The sequence below is a fragment of the Bidens hawaiensis genome, unplaced genomic scaffold (assembly GCF_021521415.1).
Source record: "Bidens hawaiensis isolate Kalapana, Puna unplaced genomic scaffold, B.hawaiensis_p1.1 tig00031415_1, whole genome shotgun sequence".
NCBI classification, from domain to species: Eukaryota; Viridiplantae; Streptophyta; class Magnoliopsida; order Asterales; family Asteraceae; genus Bidens; species Bidens hawaiensis.
Window position 1 is genome coordinate 1 of NW_027495281.1, and position 10,381 is coordinate 10,381.

A 10,381-nucleotide genomic window follows, 5' to 3' on the forward strand; every position below is an offset into this window, starting at 1 on the left:
TAATGTTAGGAAAACGTTTTTTTTTCATTTCCCCCCTTAAATAAATAAAATATAGGCTTACTAAAAGCCAAGGAAAAAACCGTATACCAAACTCAAAGTTTCCGACAAGTGACAGAAAGCGAATTTTATCTATTGTTTCCTTTTAAAACACAGAACGGTTGTTTAATATCTGTTTTAAGTTTGTAGGAATATCGTTCATAAAATGCAATAAAAATGAAAATTTTATTAGCATAATGCATATTACAATACATAAACAAGAAAAGAAAATTACAAGATAGAAATCAAAATACAAACAAATTAGAAAGAAATAACAAAGCTAGAAATATGGTGACTGAGGCGCATGTAAAACATGCTTCCCTTAAAACAGATTTTCGGGCCACCCAGGTGAACCCGTCTGTTTTCTAGGGTGCAACAGCCTAAGCAGATTGTACAGTCGGGATTTTCCTAGCACATGAACTATACCTAAAACAAGAGCGTGAAAGATCGAAAAGTTGGGAAATACTTTAATTTGGTTGCGTGTGAGATTGCATGAACAAGTTTTCTCTCTACCAAAAATTATCACAAGACCTATGGTAATATATATACATGAGCCATGTCCCAACCAAAAGTCTTGAGTTAACACACCATTAACTACAAGGTAGCGTTTGGTATGCAGTAATGATAGGAGGAATAGAATGACTCATTACGTGAAAATGAAAAAAGTGTTGTTTGGTTACTCAGTGGAATTGAATCACCTATTACACATGGAATCCCATTCCATTAAAACCATTTCTTCCCACCCCATTCTTTTTTTTCATTTCATTCCTCCTTCACCATATTTTCTCAACACCACCTAACAACCACCACCACCACTACCATCGGCACCACCACCAACTCCGCCGACATCACCACCGCCGCTGCCAACAACGTCGCCGTAACCACCTCAATCATTATCACTACTGCTGACTGACCATTACCGCCACCACCACTGTCGTTGCCCAACCACCACCACCGTATCATTGCCATCACTACTAATGCTACCACCGCGACCCCTGCCGCCTGACCGCCACCATTTTCGTCGCCGAAGCTACCATTGTTGCCATTGTAGGGTTGTTTTTTTTTTTTTTTTTTTTTGTAAAAAGTATTTTGAAATAGGAGTGTTTTTATTATTTATATTTCATTCATACAATTTTCTTGGATACCAAACAACATAAACTAATAATCCATTCATTCCCATAGGTTAACCAAACAAGACAAAGGAATGGTAATGATCAATTTCATTCTCTTGTCCATTCCATTTCTTCTCTTATTCCATTTCCCCTTCATTCCATTACCTCCAACCAAACATACCCTAAGAGTTAAGTTGTAATTTGAATGCAACACTTATGAGACTTGGTATGCAGGAATGGAGGGCGGAATGGAATGACTCATTGTGAGGGAATGGAGAAAAGTGTTTTTGGTTGATCAAAGGAATTGAATGACCCATTACCTAATCCATTCCATTCCCTCTAAAATACCCATATTTCATTCCATCCATACCCCATGTTTTTTTCCATTCCATTCCCTCTTTCACCATACATCACCTCCACCACCCTCCCACCACCATTACCCACCACCATCAACACCCACCACCACCAACAACCACCACCGCCGCTGCCACCAACCACTACCATTGTCGTCCACCGCCAATGTTACCGCCACCAACCGCTGCCATCAGTGCCAGCCGCGCACCACCGCCACCTGCCTGTCGCCACCATAAACTATCACCCTCGCCCCTCACCACCACCACCCGCCGCCGACCGTCACCGATGCCCACCACCGCCACTGCCAATACCGCTTGCCACCTCCACTGTTACGCCACCACCCACCCCAAACACCACTACCACCACCACCATCCACCTCCAACCACCATTATCTCCGGTCGCCCACCACTACCCGCCACCACCAATCACCATCACCACCCACCAATGCCACGACCGCCACCTACCTCCCACCACCACCGCCACTCACTACCATTTTGGTTTTGTTTTTTCTTTTTTTCCTACCTATCAAACAACGCAAAGTAATCATTCATTGCATTCCCATGTAGTAACCAAACATCTCATTGGAAATGTAATAATTCAATTCCTTTGCCCATTCCATTACCACGTCCATTCCATTCCGTCGTCCATTCCATTACCTCATACCAAACAGACCCAGAGTTAAGTTGTAATTTGAATACAACACTTATGAGACTTGAATAATTCAATGAACTCTTGCAACTTATCGATTTCTCATTCAAATATAGTATATTACAATAACTATTATACTAAATTTCCAACCGTTAGAAACCAAATGAAAATGCCATAAACAAAAAAAAGCATTAATTTTAGTTGGGTATATAATGTTAAAATGCTATGTACGAAGAGTGTATAAAATTCTTCGTACTAATTTAACATTTTTTTTAATTTGCTTTGCTACTCAGCATATTTGATTGATGACATATAAAGGACATGTTATGTACCGATGGTAGATAAGAAGTACTCGTGAAACGGGAAGGTTAAATATTTGGAATATATTGAAAGATTATTTATTTATTTTATTTTAAAATACCAGGTCTAGCTTAATCATTTCTCTTCCCATCTTTTTTCTATATATTGAAAGGGTGATCTCTATGCTCACATTATATAAAGAGTCAATTTGTCTCTAGTATAGAGAGATTGTAGAAAAACCAAAAAAGATGGCATTGCAAAATTGTGAGCTATCTAAAGATGAGTTACTTGATTCTCAAGCTCACATATGGAACCATATTTTCAGCTTTATAAATTCCATGGCACTTAAATGTGCAATTCAGTGAGAAATACCTGATATCATCAATCGTCACAGTTCACCAATGTTACTTTCCGAGTTAGTTGAAGCCCTCTCCATAAACCAGGATAGAACTCCTTTTGTTTATCGACTTATGCGCATCCTTGTACACTCCGGTTTCTTTGTGAAACAAAGTGTATCTATCACACCCGGAGGCAATAATGAGGAGGGCGAAGAAGGCTATTTGCTAGCTCCTACTTCTCGATTGCTTCTAAAGAAAGAGCCATTAAGCCTTAGGCCCTTTTTGCTATTCGTAACGGATCCAATAATGATCGATCCATGGAAAGACATGAGCACATGGTTCCAAAATGATGATGCCACCGCGTTTCTCACAACACATGAGAGGACGTTGTGGGATCTTGCAAGCCAAGATCTGACGTTTAATCAGTTCTTCAATGAAGCAATGGCTAGCGATTCAAGGATTGTTATAAGTGTCATTTTGAAACATTGTGGGGCCGTTTTTGTAGGGTTAGATTCGATTGTCGATGTTGGAGGTGGTACTGGGACCATTGCCAAAGCTATTGCCAATGCTTATCCCAATATTAGATGCATCAGTTTCGATCTTCCTCATGTAATTGATGGTTTGGTTGGAAGTAAGAATTTGAGTTATGTTGGTGAAGACATGTTTAGAGCCATTCCTAAAGCTAATGCAGTGTTGCTTAAGGTATTCTCAATATACATCCTTTACCTATTTTGATGTAATCATTAGTTTCTTTTCCACAACTTATTTCAAATACTTTTTAGCAATTTTTTCTTTTTGCTAACTTTTATGTTGATTTATGTTTTCTTAATTTTATGAAAAAAATAAATAAACCTAGTGGATTCTACACGATTGGAATGATGAAGAATGCATGAAGTGAAGAAATGTAAAGAAGCAATTCCAAGGAAAATGGAGGGAAAATGATTATCATAGACATGGTCTTGCATGTTCACAAAGGAGAGAATGAACTGCTTGAGACTCAACTTCTCTTTGATTTGCATATGATGACTCTGATGACAGGAAAACATAGAAGCGAAAAAGATTGGGCAAAGCTCTTCCTTGATGCTGGCTTTACAAATTACAAAATAACTCCGGTTTATCCCTAGATAAGCTACATTGCTTTCTAGGTAACATGATTGTTTTGTATTGTGGTTGTGTTGTACGAATGTTTTCATTTTACATTGCTTTCTAGGTAACATGGTTGCTTTCTAGGTAACTGAACTCTCTGCGATGCTAGAGGGCGTGCAAGGTGTGTGTGTACCCAGGCTTCAAGACTTTAATTATGTATGTATGGATATTCTTCAAGGTGGTATTGTGTTAGGCATGAAGCCAAATGGTTAGCACAATATGAGCTTGGTCATTTGATATAATATTTTTAATTCGCAGTCTACGACTTAAACCAATTAGACATAACAATTATTTTTAAAAGACTAATAAAATCTATTATTATTTCAAAGCTTATAAAAAATGAAGACTAAACTGAGAGAGAAAAAGGCTCTCTCATCATCCATAACTCTTTAGCTGACTTTGCATCTTGAAGACCAATAGCAATATCAGGAGATAGTGCTAAGGTGAGAGTAGAAAAGGCTCTCTCATCGTCCTCCACCAGAGTGAAGTTTTCATCAGTGAACAACTCCTCTGGTTTAGGAGCCACAGTTCTATCTGAATCGTCCAACGTAAAAGTGACCACATTTAGACCCCTCAGAATGCTTCTCCAACCCTTGGAGTCTTTCATCTTCATATACCTATCGAACCGATACTTCCACTCATCGTATCCATCCGCAGACAGTAGACGGGGAACATGAGTGGTGGTTCCCATTACAGAGTCAAGCTCCTGATGGATATTTGCTGAGGTCGACGTGTCTCCTTGAGTCCATTTTAGCCGAAAACTAGTCAGACCGAAAACAGTAGCTTTAACCGAGAACTGAAACACACACCGAAATCCCAAACCAACTCCAAGAACACAGTTGAACCGAGAACTCCTTGTACCGAAATCCCTAAGACCGAAAGCTCTAAGACCGATAACCCAAAACACAACCGAAAGCAAAAAATTTCCGAGAACCCCTTGTGCCGAAAACCAGATGAGCCGAGAACCAAGGTGCCCGAGAATACTGTTTGACTTGATCAATACTCTGAATCCCGATAAACACGGGATTTCAGTATCTTCGAATTTTTAACAGGATTTGAACAAATCTTATCTCAAAAACCTTCAACCAAAAGTCCTAAAACCCGATGAAGATTAATTCTTCGTGTTCTTCAGTTTCCGGTATGCTTCAAGAATCGGCCGAGTAGTAATACCTCAAAAACTCCAAAAACATCAACTTCTTGAATCTTTGATATCGCAAGCGAGTCTATAATAGGTCTATAGGCTCTGATACCACTTGTAAGTCCCGAATCCTGATCACTACAATATCAACTTAACACATGATTGGGCGGAATCCAAACACGTGATGAATCAAGAAACGAATAACAATAACACAAACACAGGATTCAAAGCACACGTTTATTATAAACGCCGGGTACTTAATCCAGTAATACAAAATCGGTTACACTTGAGAGAAAATAATAACTAGCGTCTCCTAACAAATGATAAACATTAAACTTATATATGCTAGTACAAGCCATATAGGCTAAGCCCAAGCCCAACCCGTCAAGCCCACCGAACAAAACCAAAAACACAATACAAAGCATAAACCACAAAATATATCCTAACAATAACCCTTAGTTTTGATAATGCCATTTTGCCCACGTTTAGGGATAAGGATTATTTAGTGTATATTGTGTCTATTGAGTCCAACCATGAATAAAAAAAGTAGTAAAAATAGTTAACCGGAACCGTCTTCCAAAGCATGCTATGGTGGAATTAAATCCGTAAATTGCTTTTACAAATATAAATTACAAAAGATTACTATTCATGATAGCATTAATTTTTTTTAGAAAAAAGGATAAGTACGTGTTTGTATGTCAGCCCAGCCCAATGCATGGTATCTTGTGGTATTATAGTGGAGTGATGCTCAGGGCACAAGTAGAGAGGATGGTGGAGCCCATAACTTGGTAGGGCGCCTTGATGAACGCTAGGTGCAAGGCCGGCCAATCGACCATAGGGAGGCCAAAGAGGGCGACGGCCGAAGACTTGGCCTCTCATTGGGCTTGAGGTTTTTTTAAATTATATATATATTATATATATAGGCTAAAGTATAAAATGAAAACCCACTTGAGTTGTGAAAACTCTAGAAACTCATTCTCAACCACATGTTTTTAATTAATGTTTAAATCTTGTGGTCCACAATTAAAGTGAATAAAAAATGTAAATATAAATATAACTTTTTCTCTCTCCTGAAAACATATATAAAAATTAGTAAAAAAATGTTAAAAAATAGCAAAACATTTTTTTTTGATGTTTCGATGTTTTGTATTAAATGTTACAACATATATTACATGTAACAAAAAAAAAGAGAGAGAGATGTTACAAAGGGTTTTCGCGGGTTTTCACAACTCAACAGGCTTTTCATTTTAACCTTACCCTATATATATATGTGTGTGTGTGTGTGTGTGTATACACATGTACACACATACATAATTATATATAAATTAATATATATATATATATATACACACACGATTTAAGATTCAATTTTTTAAGCCCATTTATAAAGTTATTCGCACTTTGAGTTTGATAAAATGAGGCACATTTAAACCCAATGTCATCGACGATTATTGCTTTTTAGAACGGACTAACCGCTATTGAGAACGAAATGCTAGACCCTTACAAAGAGTTGATCATGGATTACAAAGAGTTGATTTTGTGGGGGGGCACTTATTGCTATTACAATTATCTAAATCATATATAAATTATTAAGTTTATAATCTCGGGCACGTTGTCTTACATGTTACAGTCCCTTAATTTTTTTATACTGTTAATGGCCATGAGACCGATTAAATCTTGTGAATTCTATTTCAAGGACTTCATGTCATTTTATGCATATAATCAAGCAACCATATTTAACCAAAGAAGCACACATAAATCACCTAGAATCTACAAAATGACAAATTGCTAGAATTGAACCGGTAACCGCCTTTTTTATTAGTTCAGGCTAGTTCATTAACTATCCAGTGTAGAGGCGTTATCAATTTATTATTGGGCTATTACCAAATTTCTTAGGTATGAAACCCAAGGGATCCTAAGGTTTAGATCAAACCCGGTGCACAACAGAAAGCATTTATGGAGGGTGAGTTAAGAGGAGAGAGGGTGGAAAAATCGTCCTTAAAGTGCGTGCATTTGTGTTGTATTGAAGTGTTGCGAGGGAATGAAAGAGAAATTAAAAAGAGAGAATGAGTGGAACGAAAAATAAAGGGAAAGTTTCCAAAATATAGCTGTGCAAACCTTGTTTTCATTCTTGTTCATGGTACCCATAAAATCCCTAACATAGTCACTCAATAGCTGTCGGACTGACGGTTCTTTGACCATCATCATTTGAGGTGGCAAAATGTGTGAGTGAGTCTGGTTGTGTAACGGGCTAAACGAGTAATTCTATAATTCAGGTCAACCACGTTGACACAAAACACTTCTTTTCAATATTTTTATAGCTTGCTATATTAGGGGTGTTCATCGAATCGAATAACGAATTTTCAAGTTAATCGAATCGAATAATTCGAATAATTTATTTTTTTTTGCTGGTATTCGTATTTGTTTAAAAGTTGGATTATTCGATTCGTATTTGTATTCGTATTATATCCCATATTCGAAATTCGATTCTATTCGTATTTGAAACTCGAATTCGAATAAATTCAATTTGATTCAAGTTCCCCTATATCAAAAAATTCAAAAACCATACACACAAATATAAGTTTAAAGTAGCTACAATACCACATGATAATAAGTTCAAAATTAAAGTATTGGCAAAATTAAGAAATATCAGTATGGGTTATCGGGTTTAATTATTATGTTTTGGACAATTATTATTTACATATTTGATTTCATATATATTAACATATTATATAATTTTAATTCGAATTTCGAATTGAATCGAATAAAAAATCATGAATTCATATTCGATTACTATACTCGAATACGAATCGAATCGAATTTCGAATGTTTTGAATTTGAATCAAATTCTAAACACCCTAGACTATATTGATTGGTTGAATATTAATAGAGGTCATAACTCATACAATAAATAAAGACGCTTCAATTTTTATAGAGTGATTATCTATAGCTCTTAAGCAACAAAGTAGTAATTTGTGTCTTAAAGGACATGGTTATTATGAATAACCACACTATATAATGGGTTTTGTATACAGGGGCTGCTAAATGGGTTGTTTTATTCGGTTGGCGAGTCGAACACCACATGTACATAAATGCTATATCAAATAGCTAGATGAACCATAACATGGCATGTCTCTATGTGGTTTATATAAAATTGACATGTATAACCCGAAAATAAGTTAATTAATTAATTTAATTTTTTGCATGTTGGTAATTTAAAATTAAAAGTTACATGTTTTTTTAGCACTAATAATTAGCTCCCGGCCTACTCCAAGAATTCAACAGAATATGCCAAGGATGATGCCTCAGCATATTCTAATCGGTCAACAAGAAAGATACACGAAATCGGTTAACAAAATTGATCAAACCGACACTCAAAAGAAAATTCTGGAACTGGCACTGCGTCGCGTATCGCGACATGTCTTGGCTAGCACTGTCGTGTATCGCGACCCAAAAGAGAAATCCTGGAACCCTAGTTCCTGCACGTATCACGATGGCCTGAGAGAACCCAGTTGCGATGCGTGAAAAACAACGTAATTCCAAAACTTTGATTTCTGGCACTTATGACTCTTGGACTTTCAATAAATACAATAATGGCATAAATACATGAAATTGTGTTTGTGATTGAGTTTGAAATATTCCAACAATATAAACGAACATAAATCGACATAATTACCGTAAACGGTCAAGAATAATACTTTCTTATCAATGAAAATCCAAAAATTTAAATGGACCGGGTTTGGAACTTAACAAATGTCACAGATGATATCGTAATTCTACGTTTATCTACGAAGATGAGGGCGGTAAGCATCAACTAATTACCGCCACTGTGTCAGACAGCAAATTGTATATATGCAAAGGCTCATGCCGGTAACAAAAGATGGTTTAAAGGAGCCAGGAAGTTTGTCTAAACAACATCTTCCTTTAATGTAGCTTAATACTTTAGCTATATAATATTATATTACAAATTGTGTTTATAAAAATGTTGAAATAACTAAAGTTTTGATACAAGTTAATCAAAGCTGTATATTTTAAATTAAAACTGAAAGGTAGGAAAAAGATGGTACAATACAAGAAAATACCAAAACCGAAAAGAGAAGCGTGCCGGTGTACAGTACCAGAAAATACCAAAACCGAAAAGAGCCAAAGCGTGTCGGTGTGGCCATGTTTTGTACATGTACCAAACTATTGAAATAGAATTTGTTGAAAACATGTACCTAGTGTTGGTTTTGGTGTTCAGTAGCGTTCGCGGGTTCTTCGTCTTCGGTCGGAAACATGGCAGATCTTGATGATTGAGGCTGATGCTGTTGGTTTTGTGATTTTCAAATGTCAATAAACAAATGTCTTCGTTGTTGGATTTAGTTTGTATCTTGTACCAATTTTGATTGCATATGGGTTGTGTGACATTTGAGCCAAAACAAGGTACACCTCAGTACGTATTTACCGATTAAGCAAATAAACGTCTTTTGCGTAACAAACGAACGATTAACCGAACGGGTCGGGTTATGACCCAGATATCTCGGGGGGCCATCTATAAGTGATATACGATCTATACAAGCTAAAATATTAGAAATATGGTCTTAGTTTGATAGCAAACAAGTTAAACGAAAACATGCTCGTTTAACCACCCGCTATAGATTTAAACGCGAAAGATAGTTACAAACCAAGCATTGTATCATCCGTTAAGCCGAAAAAGACTTACCAAACACTTATTTGAAATGTTTTAAGCGATCCGTGAAAATATTTATGATTTTTACTAACATATAGTATGCTTTTATAATTTTACACAAAACTAGACGAAAAACACTTGTTTTCGCGTTGTTTAACGCACCTGATAAGTTTTTCGCGCCAAAAACTGAACCCGAACTAAATTTGGACCGGGCTTTTCGTGTTTGGGCTTGAGAAATCAGAAATTTGGGCCAAAATGGGCCCAAGGTGGGCCCATGATGGTCCAATCGCAATTCAGCAGCCCCCCCCCCTTTAGTTCTTTCATATTTAAACTAGATACAAGATATTTTAACCTCGTTTTCTTGAAAACTCTGGATACAACTTCTTCTCCAGCCAAAAACAGCAAGAAAACCTAAGGTAAGAGCTTAAATAAGTAGCTTTTGAACTTGTTTAAACTTGTTTAATACCATAAAAACATGTCTTGGTTACTAAAAATCATTCCTAACCGTGTAAAAATCCTAAAAATGGTCCATAAATATGTTTTGATCATACACATGGTAAGGAACCTGTTTTGATAGTTTTTTTGGCCATAAACACGGATTAAAGGGTTGAAACGACGTTTTTACGGTTCAAAAGTTCGT

At 36.6% G+C, this 10,381-nt stretch overlaps 1 pseudogene; it reads left to right on the plus strand.

Moving 5' to 3' along the window:
* The first annotated feature begins 2,669 nt into the window (after positions 1-2,669).
* LOC143582033 (putative O-methyltransferase 3 pseudogene) lies at positions 2,670-3,912 on the plus strand (annotated as a pseudogene).
* The last annotated feature ends 6,469 nt before the right edge of the window (positions 3,913-10,381 follow it).